The 23618-nt window shown below is 38.6% G+C and overlaps 1 protein-coding gene across 3 annotated transcripts in view; it reads left to right on the top strand.

The window, feature by feature from the left end:
* UBE2H (ubiquitin conjugating enzyme E2 H) overlaps window positions 1-23618 on the top strand; it is a 102182-nt gene that overhangs the window by 14427 nt on the left and 64137 nt on the right. Inside the window, exon 1 of one of the 3 annotated variants that reach the window (XM_061414695.1) lies at window positions 10798-17794. The exons of the other annotated variants lie outside the window; for them this stretch is intronic. The gene's annotated coding sequence lies outside the window, so the exon portion shown is untranslated. Of the gene's footprint in view, window positions 1-10797; window positions 17795-23618 lie in introns of those variants that run through there. 3 annotated transcript variants of the gene reach the window in all.

Genomic DNA, 23618 nt, shown 5'->3' with positions numbered 1-23618 from the left:
CAGCATTTGGCTGTTTTTAGATCTAGAATAACATGTGGAAATGAAGATAAACTTAGGATGAGTTGCAACCTTAGTGTTAGTTAAAACCTTATAGTTCAAGAAATTCTATCATCTTGAGTTTTAGATCAGAAAGAGAACTTGGGTGTGAGATAGTGATAAAAGTTATTACATTCTGTATATCTTTCTGTTATTAACTAGTTATGTAGTTAACTTATAACAGAAAAAAATATATTATTAGCTGTGAATTCTAGCAAAGGGTCCTTATTTTGACCCATTGAAACATTTTATTCTATCTTAAAGGGGTGTATTTTTCACCATTTCAATATCTTTTTCTCTTGTTTTTTTGGCAGTTCTATTTGTAGTTTCAATGAAAACTTTGATATAATTATAGTTGACAGTTTTAACCCAGGAATTCAATTATTATGTAAAGATAAACTGCATAGAACTTCTTGAGAATTTTCAAAGCAAGTCTTCTTTAATTAAGAGAACTTGTTTACTCTGACAGTTTTTGGTGTATTTTATTTTGACTCTTCTTTTTTTGCTGTTTTCTCCTTTCTCCCTAGGAATAACACTGATTTTCATATGATAAAAGTCTTAAAGTATTTACAATACATTGTTTTCTTGAGCAGAGTATATTTATAGTTGAGGTTATTGGGTAGGTGACTTCTGAAAAAGTAATAATGAGATATTAAAATTTGACCAAACCCATTTGATTTCTAGGCTCAAAAGTTAAGCTAAAATATTTAGCTCTCAGGGGCTTCCTTGAAGATAGTGAGGAAGAACAGTAGAAACTGAATGTTAATGGTAAATATCTTGCTAGTTATAAATATTATAATATTTGTAGTGGTAATAAATTGTTTAAGACTGTAGAGAATAGTTCAGAATTTGTGTTTTCAACTCATGAGGACACCTGGGTTTTTGGTATGTAAGTCAGAAGTGTTTGTAACCAGCTGTTTATTGTTTTAGTAACTCTGGTGGTGCATTTTTAGACCTTTGACCTCACGCCAGCACCTGCTTGTCACGCCAGTGCTAAGAGTCAGTGGTGTAGTGCTTAGTGACATCTTACTGGTTTGATGACTCTGGGCAGATGTTCAGCTGGTTTTTTCTTTTGTACTCCTTTTTTCTTTGCTCACTTTCTCAAGTTTGAGTACCCTGGAAGGCCTTTTTTTTTTTTTTTTTTAAGTTAGTTTGTTTGTTTATTCATTCATTTTGGTCATGCTGAGTGGCTTGTGGGATCTTAGTTTCCTGACCAGAAATTGAACCCTCACCCTTGGCAGTGAAGGTGCAGAGTCCCAACCACTGGACCAGCAGGGAATTCCCAAGAATACTTTTTTAGAGCAGTTTTAGGTTCACAGCAAAATTGAAGGGAAGGTACAAAGATTTCCTGTATCCCCTTGCCCCACTCATAAACAGCCTCCCCTCTACCAGTATCCCCTTCCAGAGTGGGGCATTTGTTACAGTTGATGAGCCTACACTGACACATCATTATCACCCGGAGTCCAAAGTTTATACTAGGGTGCACTCAGTGTTGTGCATCTGTGGGTTTGGACATGTGTATAACAACATGTATCTGTCACTGTGGTATCATACAGAGTATTTGCACTGTCCTAAAAATTCTCTTACCTTGGCCACCTCATGCGAAGAGTTGACTCATTGGAAAAGACTCTGATGCAGGGAGGGATTGAGGGCAGGAGGAGAAGGGGACAACAGAGGATGAGATGGCTGGATGGCATCACCGACTCGATGAATGTGAGTCTGGGTGAACTCCGGGAGTTGGTGATGGACGGGGAGGCCTGGCGTGCTGTGATTCATGGGGTCGCAAAGAGTCAGACACGACTGAGCGACTGAACTGAACTGAAAAATTCTCTGTGCTCTTCCTGTTCACTCTTCCCTTCCCTATCACAGCCCCTGGCAAGTCCTTATCTTTTTTACAGTCTTAGTTTTATCTTTTCCAGAATCATACAGTAGGTAGGCTTTTCACATTGGCTTACTTCACCTAACAATTTGCATTTAAGTTTCCTTCATGTCTTTTTTTGGCCCAATAACCATTTCTTTTTAGAGGTGAATAATAATCCGTTGTCTAGATGTGCCACAGTTTATCCATTCACCTTGGTGAGCCATTTTTTTGTGACCAGAGCTAATAATAACTCTTTTAATTGTTTTTCCAGATTTGCTTTTGTGCTTAAAAACAATAACAACAAAAAATTAGTAGCAAGTAGCTGAATTTTATACAGCTGCCCTGTTCTATCCTCAGTTCTACCTTTCTTATCCCCTGATACTTGTTTTATAATGTGCTACTTCTCATTCTAGTCTGTTTCACATTTAGTCTGTTAGAAGCCTTGTGTTTTGAGATGTTATGACCCACTTTTTATGAGCTGCACAGATTGGTTGAAAGTGCTGAGATGATAGCATTAAGTCCTTCTAGTGACAGGTCTGGAGCCTGTGAGAGTTTCTTATGCTTCCGTCCCTTCTAGCACATATTCAGCTTTGCATATGAAGTAGGTGCTCAGGAAACACCTGCTCAATGAATTCTGATAAATAATATACCACAGGTTTCCACCAAGTCCTCGCTTAGATCAGTTTTAGACTAAACATTGTTTCTCCAAAGAAGCAATATGGAAATCTCGAGGAGAGAGGCGGATCCCCCTACCTTGAAGAGGACTGGAGTTCCTTTACATGCAGGAGCCATCTGCCGTTTCTGCACATTGTTCATTTGTCCACATGTAATATGTATTTGTGTTCTGAGATTGTCCCAAATGGTAATACTTTCATTTATTAAATGGCATTTTCAGGGGAGTTCTTCTTAAAGATTCTTTGATTGCTGGTTTTATTTAAGATCAAGGGAAATTTTTAAGATTGGGAAAAGAAACAGCTGAAACTTTGGTTATTCCATTTGTAAAATTGAATACCTTAAACTCATCATATCATTTAGCTTATTAATACTCTCATTTTGTACTTTATAAACTGTTTCACGTTCTCCCTTACAAATTAGTAGTTCTAGAGATGACTTTTACTGTCTTAATATTTGATACCGTGAACTTATTGGTCTGTTCAGGATTTCATTGAGGACCTTCATTTTGTATTTATTTTTACCTTTTACCCATACTCTGTGAGGAAAGAGAAGATTTTAAGAAGTGCTTTAACAGCTCACACATGCTATAAAAGTTATACATGGCCTATTTTTAGTTAGGCAGAATCATGGAAGGAATACTTTGTAATAGGTGGATTTTAAAAGAATACTTTTTATTGAAGTATAGTTGATTTAAAATGTTGTGTTAGTTTCTGTTATACAGCAGAGTGATTCAGTTACATATTACGTGTGTGTGTGCTTTTTCATATTCTTTTCTGTTATGGTTTATCCCAAGGTACTGAATATAGTTTTCCATGCTCTACATAGAACCTCGTTGTTTATCCATACTATATATTGATATGGTAGTTTGTATCTGCTAATCCCAAGCTCCTAATCTGTCCCTTTCCCCTTGGGTAACCTTGTTTTCTATGCCTGTGAGTCTGTTTCTGTTTTGGAAATAAGTTTGTTTGTGTCACACTTTAGATTCCACCTGTTAAGTGATGTCATGTATGCGTACATGTCTTAGTGTCATTCTTCTTCTGTATGATGATCCCTAGGTCCATCCATGTTGTTGCAAATGTCATTCCATTCTTTTTTGTGGCTGAGTAGTAGTGTATTATGTGTGCCACATCTTTATCCAGTCATCTGTCACTGGGTGTTTGCTTCCATGTCTTTGTTATAGTGAGATATTTAAAATCTCATTTTGCAAATGCAGAACTTTAATGATATGTTTAAACTGTATATACACATGAGTATACTTTTTTCTTTCTGTGTGCATGCACAGGCTCTCAGGGAAGAACAAATTTTTGCTCCTTAGGTTTTTGGTAAGTTCTTCAGTCGTTTGAATTCTCTAATGCAGAGGTTCCAGAGTTGCCTGCAGGCCCCTGGGGATCCCCAGGATACTTTTAGGGAGATGATAAAGCAAAAACTTGTTTCATAGTTACATTAATTTTTTCCCCCTTTTCTGCTTTTTTTCAGTAGTGATGTTTTGTACTGATGATGCAAGGCCAAAACCAATAATGGATTAAACTATGAAAGCCTTGGGACTTCTCTAGCGATCCAGTGGGGTGCAGATTCAGTCCCTGGTGGAGAAACTAAGATCTTGCAGGCCACAAGCCACCAGCCCCCCACCCCCCACCCCACCACAAAGTACACCATCGAACCCGTAGCACACCAAAACCATATTAGTGGTTGTCATATTTTTTGCCACCATACATCTACAGTTTTTAAAAAAGGCAGTTTCACTTGAACATGCTCTTGATAAGGAGTAACTTATCAAGACAGGTACTCGAAATTTTGACAATTACTCAGAATTTTAATTCTCAAGTACCTGTCTCCTTACTATATTCTGTGTGTTAAAATGGGGAGCACTTTTCCTGCATACTGAAAGTATGGTGGTGGTTTCCAGAAAAAGCACATAGGTGACTTGCTGGCCAAACTAGCTGCTTTTTTTTTTTTTATTAATGGAACACCATTTGAACTTGAAAGTGTGACTGGCTGACAAACTGGTTATTCAGACTTTGATGTGTGGCAGATGTTTTCTCAGAAAGGAACAAAGTGAGCCCATCACTTTAAGCAAAACTGATAATGTATGTTGCCAGTGATAATAATATAAGCTTTAAAGTGAATATCAGAATTTGGAAAAACTTTTATCTGCACCACATGCTTGACAGTTGTCTAATACCTAGACATTTCTGATGAGATCAGTGATGATAGTAATGTGATTTTTTTGATGTTGTGTAATGAAATGTGTCAGTGTTGGGAAGATTTATAGAAGTCAGTAAACTAGTATTTTCTAAATGGCATGATAGGAAGTCATGTGTTGGGTAAAAGATTTGTTTAAAATACAAGGTAGAGCAGTGGGTTTTAATGTAACTATGAAAATTTCATTTGTACTATTTCAGATTCCACATTGCAGGTAGCCTTAAGGAATGTACCACTTGTTAAGTTTCGGTGTGATACCAGAATGTTCAGAATTTTCTGAAAAATCTGTTAAACTACTCTTCTGTCTCCTAACTACATTTGAAACATATTGTACCAAGTTGAATGCAGAAGCAAATTTGAGAATCCAGCTCACTTCTATTAAGCCAGACATTAAAGAGATTTGCTAAATTGTTTTTTTTTGAAATGTTTTTCCATAAACATGTTAACATGCATAAGATTTATTAGTACTTTTAAATGGATTAATGTTTAAACATTTTTCAGTGATAAATATCAATAGATATATATACCAAAAAAGCTCTTTGGGGTCATCAATCTTTTTTTAATTAAAAAAAATTTTTCAGTTTCTTGCCTGCGCTGAGTCGTCGTTGCTGTACACAGGCTTTTTCGAGTTGTGTTACATGGGCTTCTCTTGTTGCAGAGCATGGGCTCTGGGGTGCACAGACGTTCGTATTTGCATCAGGCAGGCTCAGTAGTTGTGGCACACAGGCTTAGTTGCTCTGTGGCATGTGAAATTTTCTGGGACCAGGGATCAAACCTGTATCCCCTGCTTTGGCAGGCAGATTCTTGACACTGAACCACCAGGGAAGTCCAGGGTCATCAATTTTATAAGTGAAAAGGGTGCTAAGACCAAAAAGTTTGAGAACTGCCACTCTAACAAACGTGTGTCAATAGAGAAGTTGTCATGTTATTATAAAGCCTAGGATGCGCTTTATTTGTACCTAGCATAGCGTTGGCAAAATAGTAGGTTCTTTAATAACATATTTGAATCAGATTGAATTGAATTATACAGTAAACCATGTAAATACACATTTACCCAAGAAGGAAAATAGGTGTGTGAAGATTGCAAGTGTTTTTATATTAGTAAAGAATGCCAGGTTTACACCATGTTTCATAGATTCTAAGGCATTTTTTTCCCCTTAACATCTCTGAGACGTCTTAGAGTTGGTTGTGAGTCAGTTTGTCAGCTCTTTTCTCTCTTGGTGTGTCATAGATGTCATGAAATAAGATAGAGCTTGTGTGGGGATGAGGAAACACACTGGATAGCAGTTTACTTCTTGGGCTTCAGGGTATGATGCATTAAATGTTTTTTATCAGGCACCGAGTTGACAATGGGCAGTTGACAGTGGGTCCATTGTCAGAATATTCCATTCGTAAAGCACGTATCTTTATTCCAGGCTGGAAGACTATAATCCTTGAATTCAGGCTTTTAAAATAAAATGTAAGACATGATGTTAATTTTGTTTTTTATATATAAAGCTTTTTGTTTTTCTATTTAATCATAATGTTGGACCACAGTGGTGAGTAGTGAGTTATTTCCATTTCTGTTGTAAAGCAGGCTTTGGAAGGTTTTACTGTGTAGCTCTTAGAAAATGAATGAAGGAGAGTAGCAGAATGGAGGTTTTTTTAAAAAATTTTTTTCTTCTAATTAAAAATTTTAATCTATTTACTGAAGCTTGAGGAAATTTACAAGTTTACTTTTGGCACCTTTTTTTTTTTTAATCGACATTTATTTATTTATTGGCTATGCTGGGTCTTTGTTGCTGCTTGGGCTTTCTCTAGTTGCTGTGAGCAAGGGCTACTCTCTAGTTGCCATGCACAGACTTTCATTTCTGTGGCTTCTCTTGTTGCAGAGCACAGGCTCTAGAGCACGGGCTTCAGTAGTTGTGGCTCATGGACTTGGTTGCTCCTCAGCATGTGGAATTTTCCTGGACCAGGGATTGAACCAGTGTCCCCCGCGTTGCAAGGCAGATTCTTAGTGACCACTGGACCACAAGGGAAGCCCTAGCATCTGTTACTCTAAGTCTGAAGACTGTTAATATGTATTCTGCATGATTTCATGAGGACCTGCGAGGTACAGATGCTTGTTTCTTCATCTTTAGAGCATTTTCTGTTCTGTTAAATAATTCTAGTAAAAGATAAATTACTAGGTTCTATTATTAACCTTGTGCCTCTGTTTGTGGTGGTTTCGTTGCTAAGTTGTGTCTGACTCTGAGACCCCATGGACTGCAGCCTGCCAGACTCTTCTGTCCAAGGGCTTTCTCAGGCAGGAATACTGGAGTAGGTTGCCATTTCCTTCTCCAGTGCCTCTGTTTAATTCTGTGTCTATAAATAATGAATAGGACCCTAATATGAAGATATAAAGATATTGTAGAAATAGGTATCCTTAAAAATAAGTTTAAAAAGAGAGAGCCTGGAAAAGTGAGGAGTTAAGTCTGTTAGAGAAGGAGGAAGCTGAATGTCATAGAGACCGGAGGTAAATAAGCAAAAAGGCGCCTGTGGGGACGGCAGGTGGTTGGTGGCTTAGATTGATGAAAGGATCAGAGGCTGTACATTTGTCACTGTAAATATGTATATATTAGAGTGCAGTGTGTGTGATCAGGATTATATGGTTGCTATAAGGTGAATAGGCTGAGCTTTTTTTTTTTTTTTTTTTTTACCTTTTATCATCTAATGGACACTATGGAACCAGTAGTGTACACCTGATATTTGCTAGAGGTATGATCTCTCATCTTTAGTCAACCAAAGAAGGACTCTTGGTAAAAAGAATTTACACACATAGGTTGTTGAAATCTGATCGTGAATTGGCAGGATTTTAATGGTGTTAGTAGAAGGGAATGCATGGATTTTATGGCATGTTACATGAGAATGATTAAGGTAATGTTTTGAAATGCATATACTTTTCTAGATATGTACTACTTTTGAAAAATTACAGTGGGATGACTGTGGTTTCAGTGACATACTTGGATTTGCATCTGCATTTGGTTTCCTTATCCAAAAAATGAATAAAATACCACATTATAGAATTGCGTGAAGGATTATTTGAAATAATGTTTATAAATGCGTTACTATGTATTTGCTTAGTTAACTCAGAAATTGTAGTTGGCTAAGGTGGCGCTTTCCAGTACTCTTGCCTGGAAAATCCCATGGATGGAGGAGCCTGGTGGGCTACAGTCCATGGGGTCGCTAAAAGTTGGACACGACTGAGCGACTTCACTTTCACTTTTCACTTTCATGCATTGGAGAAGGAAATGGCAACCCACTCCAGTATTCTTGCCTGGAGAATCCCAGGGACGGGGGAGCCTGGTGGGCTGCCATCTATGGGGTCACACAGAGTTGGACACAACTGAAGGGACTTAGCAGCAGTAGCAGCAAGGTGGTGCTAGTGGTAAAGAACCCACCTGCCAGTGCAGGAGACATAAGAGATGCAGGTTCGATCCCTGGGTCTGGAAGATTCCCTGGAGAAGCGCATGGTAACCCACTCCAGTATTCTTGCCTGGAGAATCCCATGAACAGAGGAGCCTGACAGGCTACATTCCCTAGGGTTGCACAGAGTCAGACACAATTAAAGTGATGTTGCACGCTAGTAAAAGATCTAAAATAATATATCTGTAACATAGAGTTAGCAGGTTGGCAGATAAAGACAGGATTGATGTTGGCAAGGACCCAGCTTTCTTCTGTTTTTTTTCCCCAACTGTCTTTGTGTGTGGCTCACTTCCTTAAGGGGTCTTTCCTATCATCACATTAATGTTTCATGCAAGAGGAAGAAGAAAGGAGTGAGTAAGGTGAAAGGGATATGAACTAGCTAAGACAGCCCTTCCCCTTCCCTCGACTTCTAAGGAGATTTTCTGAGCATCCTTTCCTACAAATTGCACTTCTTATATCCCAGGCACGAAATGTCAACTGACCAACCTTAGCTGCAAGGGAGGCTGGGAAACACTGCTTTTTGACTACCCTTAATAAAGTCAGAATTTTATTAGTAAGAAAGAAGGGGAGAACAGGTATTGGGCTGAGAAACCAGCAGTATTTGCCACAGTGAATGCTAAGTTGTTGTTTTTTTTTTTTTTTTCATACATATTTGAGAGCATTATCATTTTAGGCTTGGTTTTCCATGCCTTGAGTTTTGGCTCACAAAAATTGATCTTTTAACCCTTATTCCATGTCTTCTAGGTTCTGCTTTGTTGGGGGACTGGGATTGTATGATAAATTATTTACTTGGGCATTAAAGGAGAAGGAAGAGCGTTCACTTGGCACTTTTCATTTATAATGTAGCTGGTATCTTCAAACTGTAACTCAGAGGACCTAATTTGGGAGTTCGGGTCACGGGAGGTTGGTGGAGAGGCAGCACGTTGGTGTGAAGGAGGACTCCCTGAAAGGCTTGCCCTTGGCTATGCTGCTGCTTGCTGTGAAGTGTACCTTTCGTGTTCTTCTGGGGTATATCTGTTTCCTCACCTATCAAAGAAGGAGTTGGCTTAGACATTTTGAGTCTTTGCAACTTGAATATTTTGATTTTATCTGAAGGCATTTTGTATATAACTCTTAATTGTATATGTATGTATGTATATATATGTAAAGGAAGTGAAAGACCTTCACAGCCATATGTATACCTGGCATTGCCTTCTAGGGACTAGAGAGTTGAAAATAGCTTTATAGCATAAATTTAAAATCTTATTTTGAATCTTACTATTTTTGCAGATAGGGGTAGCAAAAATAAGTAAGTTTTTGCAGTTTAGTACTTTCTTGGTATGAATTTTTACTAGGGCTTTTAGAAGTATAAAGTAGGAAACCCTGACATCTTCATTTCTGACTCTGAAATATGGTAGTAAAATGTTGCTTCATATTTATAAACCTGCATTAATGTTAAGTTTGTGTAGGAAAAGCCTGTTAAATGCTCTTTCATTTCTAAAAATGGATCCTTGGAATTAGTTGAAGTATTATGAAGGTATAATTATTCAGACTCTCTTCAGTGTTAATTCATCACCTATTTACCTGAGAATACAAGTGCTTTGTTTACCATGTTTAGGTCAAATTTTGACCAACTCTGTGAATGAAGCAGCTGTTATCATTATTGTAGATGATGAAATTGAGGCAAGATGTTGTGCTCCTTCATTGATAATGGGGAGCAGCCAAGTTAAGAATACACTCTGATTTTGTCCAGGGGGTGAGTGTGTCTGTTCATTGTATGTTTTAGGAGAGAGAAGCTTGTGGTTACCTCATGTCTTGTTTCAGTTTTGTTTTTTGTGTAGAGTATGTTTTGAGAAGCGGTATGGTATAGTAGATGGGAGAAGGCCTGTGTTAGAATTTCTTGAAATAATGTAATTTCAATCAGTAAATTTCTTTCATCTTTGTTCTCTGATCCTTGGCATTATGAACAATATTTGAGAATGCAGCCGTGTTTTAGAACCAGTCCTATCTAATATAAATCAACTCAGATATCTGTAACTGCTTTTATGGATATTTTCACTGATAGATGAAACCAAGGTATTAAATTATAGATCCTTTTACCAAATTTTGGCTTATTGGAAATGTTGTGATTGAGAAAATTGGTTGTCAGTTTTATGATTTTTCTAAATTGCTACATAACTTCTAATCACATAAAAAGAGTCTAAGCTTGTCCACGCTGCCTTAAATTATGACTAATAATACTAAGGAACCAATTCTAGGTTCTCAGTAATACTTACTGGTTAAAATATATTGGTATGCCTTGAATTTGGCTACATTGTAAATATTTTTTCTTTCAGCTATACGTTTTTATGAATAAAACTACAAAAGCAGGTAAAACTTCATTATATTCTGGTTGTTAATTGATAAGGGTAATTCAGATAGAATTGCATGATGTTGGCAGTATTAAATTTGCACAGCAGGTATTGACCAGAAATTTTTCATTGTAGTTTACTATGAAAAATCTCAGATAAACAAGGGTGGGAAGAATATAAATAAATTCTGTATATCTTCCTGCTAGACTCAATAGTAAGTGTTTTGCCATATTTGCTTAATTATATATTTATAACTAATAAATATATAATTATATATTTAATATAGATAGATAAAATTTTATAAAAATATATTTATATATAAATATGTAATTATTGGAGAAGGAAATGGCAACCCACTCCATTGTTCTTGCCTGGAGAATCCCAAGGACGGGGGAGCTTGGTGGGCTGTCGTCTATGGGGTCCGAACAGAGTTGGACACAACTGAAGCGACTTAGCAGCAGCGGGAGCAGCGTGTAATTATATATATTTGGTTGAATCATTTCTAAGTTGCAAAAATAATGGCATTTTAGCTTAATTACTTTTAATATACATCCTCAGAGAGTCAGGACTTTTCCTATATAACCATAGAACCATTATCACATCAAATACTTTTAACAATAATTGCACTTAAATCATGTAACTTCCACGGAGGAAATATTCAAGTGATGAGACTGTTTATTCATTTTCAGAGTAAGAAAGCATATTTTCTTTTTTCTTTAAATAATTTAACAGTATTAAAAAGACAAAGTACCAAAAGAGTACTTTAAAATCAATGCTATCCTAGTAAAGAAAATACTTTTCACACATTCTAATAATTTGTAAATTCAGCATTTAAATTAGAATTTAAATTAGCTGTTACAGCTGCTTATCTTCTAAAGATTTAGCAGTTTACATAGAATGAACTTGACGTGTACCTATATTCATTGAATTGATTTTTTAAAGCAAAGCAACCAAATGGAGCCTAGATTAGCATTCATTCATTGTACATATATTTATTTTTTACAAAAAGCTGCAAAGGTAGGATACATTTTAGTAAATTTTCAGTTGTGTATGATTTTGGAGTAGATTCTTTGAATTAATTGAAAGTTGAGCAGAAGGAACCCTTTATTAGATATATTAAAATCTTTAAAAAATAGATTAATCCATTTTTCTGCCCTCAGAAAATGTGGAATGGTAAGTACAGTTGGACCCTCAAGATTAAAGACCAGAGGCAGCGATGCAGTCATCCTAATAAAAAATAATAGTGACTGGCACAGAGGCCATTGAATCAGTTAAGTGAGACTGTATACTTAAGGCTTATCGCAGTGTCTGATCTATAAGCATTCAAATTGAAGGAAAATTGTGGAATGTGTATTGATTTGAAGCTGTAAACCAGGACATTTACAAGATTGCCTTTTTTTTTTCCTTTTAATGTATTCTATTTATTTGCTTATTTAAGAATGTTTTTGAAATGATGAAATTTTTTGAGCACCACAACAAATATGAGGAATAAGGGAATGATAGTAAAAGAGAATCTGTTACCCAATTTTGTCTGATCTTAACATTTTGCCTTACTGCTTCAGAAGGTAGGTTGATAACTTGCGGGTTCTTAGTTTCCTTGACCAGGGATTGAACTTGTGCCCTTGCATTGGAAGCACAGAGTCCTAACTATTGGACTGCCAGGTAATTCCCCAGGAAATTTATTTTTAAAAAAGAAATAAGATCTGATTACTTTCACTCCCCCTTGGAATCCTCCTGGATTTCACTTCCCTCTCTCTCTTCATGAAGTAGAGGTAGCAACTTTCTTGAATTATCTTTCCAATCATTTTAAAAGACTTTCTAATATGTGTATGTCCATAAATATGTAGCATTATCTTGCATGTTTAAATGATATCAGTATTTACTGCTTTTGAGATTTGATGTTGACAGGAGTAGATCTACTTCATTTGTAACTCATTTTTTTTCCATTATAATATTTATTACAAATCATCATTCTCATTTTTGGTACTTTTACTGCTGTTGCAGTGGGCAGGGAGAGGCAGGCATTTTTGGTGGTCTCCGGTAACTCATTTGTAAAAGTTGCATGCATTTACCATATTTTACTTATTCATTTTGTTAATGTACATTTAGGTTATTTCCAGTTTTTCACCACTATATATAGTGCTGTAAAGAACATTTGTGAAAATCTTTTTGACCACATATGTTTCTCTAGGTCACTGTTTATCAGGCTTTTTTGCTTATCGAACACAATAAGAAATGTACTTTACAATGAGATGCAGCATGTATATAAATAAAATGTATATATGTATACATATATATAAAACAGAAACTTTCCTTTTGTAATAATATTTACCCTGAAAAAGTGATTACTCATAAACCCTTGAGATACCTCTCTCAAAAAATGCTAATCAGGCTCTACATTTGACAGATAATGGCTCAGTGTATATAACTTGAAGCAGAATTGCTGCTCTTAACGGTGCACATCTTCAGCTTTGATAGACATGAAAAAATTGTTCTTGAAAGTGGTTGTACCAAACTTTACATTTCAGCAGCCTGTGAGACTTCCTGTTTATTCATACCCACACCAGCACTTGTCTAGCTTTCTAACATTTGCCAGTCTACTGGATGTGAAATGGTATCCCAGGGTTTTCTCAGCCTGTTTTCTAATCAAATATTTTGAGTGCCTTTTCTGTCAGACCCTTTGCAAAGCAGTAAAGATGCTACCAAAAGAAAAGACATGGCTTCTCTGTTCTGGGAGAGAGGGGTGAACTTTCCCAGCCTATGACTGACAGAGGCGCAGAGGAAGGAGCAGTATGCAGCCCACAGTGTACTGTTGTTGCAGTACAACAGTTGGCATGATCTTGAAGAAGTCTGACCTTGGTTTTGAAAGATGAGCAGGCATTTTCAGACAGCACATAAAAGTTGAAGGACATTCCAGGTGGAGAGGAGGGAGCTAGGCAAAGACACAGAGGTGTAAAACCAATCATTCCAAGGATTGACTGAGTGTTCATGATTGTGGAGAGTCCCAGAATTGGGCGGCCGAGGGAGAGGAGAAGCTGTGGACGTGTGGGCAGGCTGAAGGAGCTGAGCACTGCCTGCATTCACAGTCGTCAGTGAAAGTTTTAAGCAGGGTATTAAACAGGAATTGTGTTTTGTTTTTTTTTTTAGTCTAAAAATGAATTTTTTGTATTTTAAAAGTTAATCTAGTTTTTGTTTTTAATTTCGGTTTCAGGCTCATTAGCTTGGCTCTTTATTTATTACTGCCTTTTGAAACAGATGATAGAAAGCAATATTTTTCCTCCGAACTGGAATTGGTCATTTGCTTTCCAAAACAGAAATATCTGTAGCTTTGCATGTGATGCATTTGCTCTCATCCACGCTTCTTGGTTTTAAGTGGGACAGCAAATGGTCTTCATGGTATTTTCTTTCTATCGTCAAATGGGTATAGGTTTGCATAGAATTGGTAACTTTAGGAATTTGTGGTTCTGGACAATCTTTCATGGTGATATTTTCAGTCTTCATCTCTTTCACTGCTTCATAACAAATATGAGTGTAGTTGAAAGAATTTCCTTAAGAAAGCTTGAGTGTTTTCTGTCAGTCAACTCTGTGTGTGTATAGATGATATGAGAGGTCTTTCTGAGGTCCTGTCTGCTTTTGGCATCCCTCAGCTGCCAGTTCTTTTTCATAGTAGCATTTCATAGGAGCATTCGTCTTGCTTTAAGGCGTGAAAGTTGAGGCCTGCCAGCACCTAATTTAAATAGGACAATTTTAGAGACCAGGTTGGAGATACCAAATGTGTTTTGAAATTCTCCATGCCTTAAAAGAATAAATGTTAAACATCTAGCACAGAACAGTTAGCACTCATAATAAATGTCACACTTGGCATTTGTTTTAAGTAGAGGTATGTTCTTTGAGATGCTGGGTCAACACTGACTATTGCATAGATGTTATTTTTAATTTAGGAAAATCGTATGCAAGTAGATACCTAAAATAACTTTTCTAAACTTTACAGTGCAAAGTCTTTGTTGTTTTTCCTAGCTACTTGATACCCTAAAAATACCCATTTCCCTCCATGAGATCTCTAAAAAATGCTTTTTATTAGTTTAGGACTTAATCCAGGGAGAGCTATAATTGAGGGAATCATACTTGGGATTAAAAGAACTAGACAGAAGTTTGTGTTGCCCAGTTATCCTGCCTGTGTCTTTCGTCTCAAAACCCCCCACAGTGTTGATTCTCTCAGCCTCATCCTCCTATCACCCACCCAGCCTGTAACACACGCGTGAACACACACACATGCGCACACAAATACACACAGTTCATTGAGTGAGGGAAGAGAGGGGTGTGAGGGTCTGTCCTCAGGATGGGAGCTGGGCCTGTCCTATTTACTTTCTGCCTTTAGCAAGTATAATACATGTTAACACCTTGGCAGCAGAAGTAGGCTGGATCAGTTGGATACAAGGTGACTGTTCTAAAATAAACAAAATGAAACAGTGTAATCTTGAATTTGTGGGCAACATGTGAGACTGAGCAAAGGAGACTTTTGCAGATGGTTTGGCCATTAACTGTAAGCATGCTGGGAGTATGTTAGGCAAGTGGACAGGATGTTCTCTGTGTGTACTGTATAACCTTGAAATCTTGCATCTATTTCCATTTCCCCAGGAATGAAATCTAAAACAGAAAAGCTACTTCCCTTTAGCTTTCAAAACAAAAATCAGGTTAATAATCTGAACTAGACTATTTGCTTAGTGCTGGAGATGATGGCTCTGGTCTTGGAGTTGATTTTTGGGGAGGATTTCTCTTTTTAAAAAATTCTGTTAGAACTTGAGCACAGATAAATGGTTTTGGAAGAGTGAAAGGAAAGCCCCGGACTTAATCACTGTGCATATTCTGTAGAAAATGGCTGAGAAATATAAACCAAATCTGTTGAGAGCTGTAAAGGCTGAGCTTGTTGATTTCTGTGTTAGATAAAACCAGTGCTGTATCTGAAGACTGTTTTCCCATTTTTCTTAGATCTATTTGGAATTGGATATATTTAATGGCAGAGGATTTCTATGTTAAGCCAGTTATAGTGCCCATTGAAACTTTATGTTCAAAGAATGAGAGTCCTTAAAAAAAAGAAAAAGCAGAAGTCATTTGAAGGAAAATGAACAGGTGCAGCGCTATAAGCCATTTGAAAATGTAAAGTGCATCTGAGAAAGCCTTCTGAGAGTCAGAATGTTTTATGGATTTCTTCTGTCTTGCCATTAATGAACTTGGTGTGAAAGATATATTTTAGCTGGATGGACTTACAAGACTGGTAAAGGACAAGGAATTTTTTAAAATTATAGTTTATCTTTGCAGTTTCTTTGATCTGTTTCTGTATCTTGAGCTAATGATTGAAAGAAAAATCTGTGGAACTCAGTATTTTTATGGCTTTTGAGATGGGGTGGGGCTTAAAGGGTACTGCGTGTTAGGGCGAGGGGAGTTCTGGGCAGGGGTCGTGGCCCACTCAGCCTGTGCTTCTGCTCTGGCCACAGGTGCACGCAGACTGTTTTACAAAGAGTTAAAGTTCTGCTTCTAACAGATGCCTTTCCAGTGTTTCTTCCTGGTGCTCTGAAAACCATATGTGGGGGAAGAGTCTTGTTCTGTTTAAAGGTTAAGGGCGTTGCCCTCCTGAAAGCACCAGTAGTATTATTTAATATTTATTTTAAGGTTTGAGGCAAGAGATGAAGAAAACTTCTCACATTTAACAAAATGGAGCCAAGCCATCATTTGGTTTTTTTTTTGGTGGTTGTTCTTGGGGGAGGGGGGGTGGCAGTGTTTTTTCTGTGACTCCTTTAAAGCTATAAAAGTTAATGTCATATCCTTAGGGAAAGATGTTGCCTCCCTTAGAGATGTGTTCTAGGAGGGTTGGAAGCTGACTTGTCATTAGGTAACTTAAAGTGATAAAAAGTGGGGTTTTGGTTTTTTTGAGTGTTTACTACATGCCGGGCATTGTGCCTGTGGCGCTTTCGATATCATAGTCCTCAAAATAACCCCAGAAGGAAATCCTACTGTCATTTTTCCTGTCACTGCCGAGAGACCTGAGGTTTAGGCTGCAGGCTTCCCTGGTGGCTCAGTGGTAAAGAATCTACGTGCAATGCAGTAGATGCAGGTTTGATCCCCTGGAGAAGAGGAAATGGCAACCCACTCCAGTGTTCTTGCCTGGAGAATCCCACGAACAGAGGAGCCTGGTGGACTGTAGTCCATGAGGTCTCAAAAGAGTCGGACATGACTTAGCGACTAAACAGCTTATGCCAAGTTAAGTTGCAGAGCTGGATGATAAACCCAGTCTCTTTGACTCTGAGCCACTCAATTCTGTAGTACCGGTATTACCCCAGACCACGTGGAGAGATGGATGGTCTTATTTCCCGGAGGTTGTCTACTCAGAAAAGATAAGTAGTTTACTGTCATGAGGCTGGTGTTGAAACAAGAATTCAAACCTGGGTCAGTTTAAAGGGAATACCCATGTTCTTTCCATTAAGTGTATTGTATTACTTCTTAGAGTACATTATAATATCTGATTATTATTATTATTATTATATCTGATTTACTAAGATCTTTTTATTTCTTGTGTTGGCTGCCCTCAGTTTACACAGAGAGTTGATTAAAAAGTTCATTTGTGAGATGGTAGTTTGGAACTCAGAGTACGTTGTCTTCTGGCAACAAGTGTTGTACCTGGTTGTCTTTCCAAGGCCATAGCCCCTTAGGGCAATCGATACATTTCACCTTTTTATGCCTGTGATACCAACCTGGGTTCTAAGATCTTTGAGTTTCAAGAGAGTAAGAGAAGCAGATAGGTATGTGTTCCTGGTTGTTTCCAGGTTCCGTTTGTCCCTTTACAGATTTTATCTCCCTTGGTGTGGGTAACAGACTAAAAAGAATGGGTTTTAGGATAAGTCCAGAGCCTCTGAGGTCAGACCTGGTTCTGACTGGCCGCACTAGTGACCGGTTCCACCCACTCTCCACTAGGAGACTGAGATGAGGCTTTTACCCTTCCTCAGGCTGAGTTTCCTCATCTGGAAGATGGATGGGTACCATCGCTGTAGTGCTGGAATGAGAGACGAACAGGCATTGAGTGCTCAGCGTAACGTCTGAACATGAACGGTGTTCTGGAAATGATGGCAGTGGTGATGGAGATGATGCTGTTTTATTCTGCTTCTGTTACCGTCTCTTCTGTTACCAAAGGCTTTTGTAGCGGTGAATACTTTCTGGAGTAGACTGTGCTGTAACCTGAATTGGATTTAAGGTACAGTTTGGGATTCCGTTTATTTTGTAGTCATGGGAATCAGTAAATTGCTTTGTAATTTAAATACTGCATTCTTAAATTACGTGTTGTAAATTTTTATATACTTTAAAACCTTGATTTTAACTGGAAATACATTGGTTGATGAAAGGCTTTGATATTAACAACTTTTATGAGCCTTTTAAGTTTTTGCTGCATTTAAAAACATAATGTACTCTTTTCAAATGGAGAAACTGAGGTACAAAGTAGGGATGGACTCTTGCCGAAGGGCTGTTAACTAAAACAGGGATAGGCCAAATAGAAATATTCTGTAAAGAACCAAATAGTAAATATTTTAGGCTTTGTCAACCATACAGTCTTTATTTGCAACTCTGCTCAACTCTGCTGTTGCAGCACAGAAGCCGCCATCAGCTATTTATAAGTGGCTAGGCTTGGCATGGTAGAGTCAAATTATATTTGTAGTAACAGATGATGGTTCATGGTTTGTGGACACCTGGACTAAACAAAAATGCTTGGTTCAGTCTCATTTTAAAGCCCTGTCTTGGTCCTACATCTCTCTTTGTAGGTTGATGTAGATTTTTTAAATGTTGGTTTTCCCATGGGCTTGGTCCTCATTCTTCTTTTCACATAACTTTCCCTTCCATAAAATGATTCATATATATAACGCATTGGGCTTCTCTGGTGGCTCAGCAGTAAAGAATATACCAGTGCAAGAGACACGGGTTCAGTCCCTGGGTTGGGAAAATACCCTAAAGAAGAAAATGGCAACCCACTCCAGTATTCTTCCCTGGGAAATCCATGCGCGTGCACACACACACCTTCAGCTGAATTGTTTCCCAAACTCTAGATTAGTATAGCTGCCTGCCTTCCAACTTCTCTCCAAGAATAAATATCCCAACAAGCCCCTTAACATTTCTGATACTGATTTTAGTACTGTATTCTTCAAAGTCAGACTGTAGTCTTTTTATGTGTGGTCAGTCATCTGTTTCCAAGTGGGAAACCGGAATGTTCCCTTAACTCCTCCCTCGTCCTGTTTATTCTGCCCCCCTTGAAATCTTTACTCCCCCGCTTCTCCCCATCCGTACCACCACTGCTTTATTCAGCCTCACGTCATCTCCCTGGACTATTGCGAATCACCTCACTTCGGGGCTCCCTGTGTCTAGCCTCTGTCTCCTTCCAGTCTGCCTTTCATTTTGCTGCTAGAGTGATCCTGTTTTTAGTATTACGTCTGATCATACCACTTTCTGCTTAAAAACCTTCGGTTGTTCTTCAGTCCCTGTGGTTTAAAGCCTGCCCTTGGTGTAAAGGTCATTTCAGTAGAGAGGTATTGCCTTCCTGCTGTGAGAGTCTGAGATGCAGTGCTGCACCCGCTTTGCAGTACACCAGCCTTTGGAGAGGACAGTTCCTAACTTATCTATGTAGTTCCTTTCTCTTCTTTTGGCTAACTTTGGTTTATTCTTTTTTTTTTCTTTGAATTTTTATTGTAATGACTAATCTCCCCCCCCCCCCCAGGATTTTTTTCCTTAATATTCTCTCAAAAATGATCCAGTCTATGAATTCTTATATCTTTACTAAGAAGTCCTTTGCTGTCAATTTCCACTCCTCAAGTCTTGGTTCTTCTTCAAACACCGCATCTCTGTATTTGATGCTTTCCTGCCTTCTGCATTATTTTAATAGCATCCTTTGTGTTCCCCTCAATTTATAATCAGTTTGTGCTTGTATATCCAACTCCCATCTCTTTAAGCTGCTCCTTGGAGAACAGATCCTGAATCTTTTATACCTTTGTCCCCCGCTGCTAGAACTGTAGCTGGTACACCTGGGCTTGGACATTTTGAAGAATGGTAAATGTTCATTAATAAAGAGGTAGGGACACATGTACGTTTTTCTTCCCTTTTTGGGGAGTTCTTATTTCTACTCTTCCAAGGGAATTAAAAGCCTAAGGAAAGTGTCAAAAGGAAAGTTTCGGCTAGGGTCTGTGGTACAAAGAATGCTCAGTGAACAGGCCTGGGGCTTAGAACCATCCCCTTGTGTACTCTTCATGGCCTGGCAGCTCACTCCCTAGAGCAGTGGAGCTTCAAGGAGTGTGTGCACACGTCTGATGAATCCCTAGCCCCCACTGTCCCCACTCAGTTATCAGTAGGGGCAGGGGATGTTAATATCCTAGTAATTGTTATTTCTCCCACCTGATGTTTTCTCCCTGCTCCTTCCATTTCAGAGTTCTTCATGATGATGGTTCTATATCCTACTTCCCTTTTTCTGACAGAGGGGCTCTAGATACAGTGAGGTTCAAATAATGATGTTAGCATCTTAGTATGGATGTGTGTGTACTTTCCAATAGAAATGTTGGTATAGATGAGGATTAACAATTCAAAGTAAAATAGTATACTTCAGAGTTTCAGTTCAGTTCAGTCGCTCAGTTTTGTCTGACTCTTTGTGACCCCATGGACTGCAGCATGCCAGGCTTCCCTGTCCGTCATCGTCTCCTGGAGCTTACTCACTCATGTCCATCAAATCAGTGATGCCATCCATCCATCTCATCCTCTGTTGTCTCCTTCTCCTCCCACCTTCAATCTTTCCCAGCATCAGGGTCTTTTCCAGTGAGTCAGTTCTTTGCATCAGGTGGCCAGAGTATTAGAGTTTCAGCTTCAGCATCAGTTCCTTTCAATGAATATTCAGGACTGGTTTCCTTTAAGATGGACTGGTTGGATCTCCTTGCAGTCCATGAGACTCTCAAGAGTCTTCTCTAACACCACAGTTCAAAAGCATCAATTCTTGTGTGGAGAAAAGGGAACCCTCTTACACTGTTGGTGGGAATGCAAACTAGTAAGCCACTATGGAGAACAGTGTGGAGATTCCTTAAAAAACTGGAAATAGAACTGCCATATGACCCAGCAATCCCATTGCTGGGCATACAAACTGAGGAAACCAGAATTGAAAGAGACACGTGTACCCCAGTGTTCATCATAGCACTGTTTATAATAGCCAGGACATGGAAGCAACCTAGATGTCCATCAGCAGATGAATGGATAAGAAAGCTGTGGTACATATACACAATGGAATATTACTCAGCCATTAAAAAGAACACATTTGAATCAGTTCTAATGAGGTGGATGAAACTGGAGCCTATTATACAGAGTGAAGTAATCCAGAAAGAAGAACACCAATACAATATACTAATGCATATATATGGAATTTAGAAAGAAGGTAACGATAACCTTGTGTGCGAGACAGCAAAAGAGACACAGATGTAGTGAACAGTCTTTTGGACTCTGTGGGAGAGGGCGAGGGTGGGATGATATGGGAGAATGGCATTGAAACATGTAAAATATCATATGTGAAAAGAATTGCCAGTCCAGGTTTGATGCATGATATAGGTGCTTGGGGCTGGTGCACTGGGATGACCCAGAGGGATGGGATGGGGAGGGAGGTGGGAGTGGAGTTCAGGATGGGGAACACATGTACATCCATGGCGGATTCAAGTCAATGTATGGCAAAACCAATACAATATTGTAAAGTAAAAAATAAAAAAATAAAGATAAAAACAAAAAAAGCATCAATTCTTCAGTGCTCAGCTTTCTTTATAGTCCAGCTCTCACATCTGTATATGACTGCTAGAAAAACCATAGCTTTGACTAAACAGACCTTTGTTGGCAAAGTAATGTCGCTGCTTTTTAATATGCTGTCTAGATGGGTCATAGCTTTTCTTTCAAGGAGCAAGCATCTTTTCAATTTCATGGCTGCAGTCACCATCTGCAATGATTTTGGAGCCCAAGAAAATAAAGATGAGTTTAATTGGCTTTTATTTGTGAGAAATTAACATTCTGAGTTTTAAGTAATGAACTAAAGAACTGTTGAAACAAAACTTGTCTGTTCACTAAGGGCTTGCCTGCTTGGCGAACATCAACCTTTGCCCTTTGTTGTACCCCAGCTCTTTGTGGACCCTGATTGCTTAGCTTTGCAGGTGACCTAGGGGCTCTATGGGGCTTCCCGCATAGCTCGGTTGGTAAAGAATCTGCCTGCAATGCACGACACCCCAGTTCGATTCCTGGGTCAGGAAGATCCCCTGGAGAAGGGATAGGCTACCCGCTCCAGTATTCTTGGGCTTCCCTTGTGGCTCAGCTGGTAAAGAATCCGCCTGCAACGCAGGAGACCTGGGTGTGATTCCTGGGTTGGGAAGGTCCCCTGGAGAAGGCACAGGCTACCCACTCCAGTATTCCGGCCTGGAGAATTCCATGAACTGTATAGTCCATGGGGTCGCAAAGAGTCGGACATGACTGAGCGACTTTCACTTGCACATTCACTAGGGGCTCTATAGAAAGGCAGCCTTTCTTGGGAGGAACTCCAGGTTGGCCCCTGGAAGGTGGGTTGGAAAATAGGAAGGAGGTGCATGTTTGTACTTTCTGCAGTTAAATCAGAAAGGTTCAAACAATTATTTGCTGTCATATTTAGAGTACACTTTGCTCGTTTTGAATGTAAGCCTATGCAGATAGTTAGCTGGAGCCTCTAAAGAAAAAATCTCTTTATTCCTAAGTGACTGCTTAGTAATCTACATAACAAATGAGCCATTTTGCTTCAGAGATGTGAAATAGGCATCTATAAGTGAATAGTTTTTGAAACTAAAGTTGTTAAGACAAAGTTCATCTTTTCACAGTAGGGTTTCCCCAGAAAACCCTCTGAACTCTATTGAAATGCAACTAGTTTGAACTTGGAAAGCATATTCCAATAATAGGCCCATGCAATTAGCCTCTACTATATTGGAGTGAATGCTGGAATTTTTTGTGTATTATCATCATCAATTGGTGTTAGTCCCAGGGCAACCACATAATAGCTATAAAACCTTGATTGAGAGATGCAGACAAAGGTTTCTGTCTTACTCATAGGCATGCTTTAGTTCTTGAAACTAAATAAATGTTAGGCTTTTAAAATCTTAATACTTTTTTGGTAACCATCTGTCGATGGTAAGATTAAGAAATGGTGCTTCAGAACAATGTCATTATTTTGAAGTAGACAAAAGTGTCAAGGGACTCTTCATTTAGTGCCATATTCATAGGAGACCTTGTGTAGAATTGACACAGTGGTGTGCTGGTGAATGCTGAACAACCACCCATGGGGGGATAAAGCCCTTATTTGTAGCAGTTACTGATTTTTGAGGTATAAATACTCCATCATGCCTGATTTTAGACTACAGATGGGAGGTCACTGAACTTGAGAAGAGATGCATGTGATCAGCAGGCTTCAGCACACTGTTGAATTCACCTCAGTCACTAAACGTTTGGAGTTTTACAGCCTGTACTTTTAATGCTTGTCTCATTCCTGACTTGGCGATTGTCCTTTGCTTTCCAAAAATTAGCATCAGGGATGTATAATGTATTAATACATACAATAAAATTTGGCAATTTCAAGTGTAGATTTGGTGAGTTTTGACAAATGTATAGCTAGTGAGCTAGTGAATTCGCTCAGTCACGTCCGACTCTTTGCGACGCTGTGGACTGTAGCCTACCAGGCTCCTCAGTCCATGGAATTTTTCAGGCAAGAGTACTGGAGTGGGTTGCCGTAATGTATAACACACCGCAGTCTTGTTACCGTCTACCTCTTCTCCACGCAATTGCCAGATTGGTTTTTCCAAAAATCTTGCTTTGCATCCACCACCCATCTGTGCATAAAACCACCACTGGCCATATACTGTCCATAGGATAAAGGACATGGCCTTATGCTCAGCTGTCTTGCCACTTGTTGGCTTCTCTGGCCTTGTTTATTACGGCTCAACTACAGGAATCTCTTAGTCAAAAAAACCAGAACCAAACAAAACCTGTTCAGCTGATTCCTG

The sequence above is a fragment of the Bos javanicus genome, chromosome 4 (assembly GCF_032452875.1).
Source record: "Bos javanicus breed banteng chromosome 4, ARS-OSU_banteng_1.0, whole genome shotgun sequence".
In the NCBI taxonomy this organism is placed as follows: Eukaryota; Metazoa; Chordata; class Mammalia; order Artiodactyla; family Bovidae; genus Bos; species Bos javanicus.
Note: the sequence above shows the minus strand (reverse complement) of the source record. Positions and strands in the feature narration are given on the sequence as shown.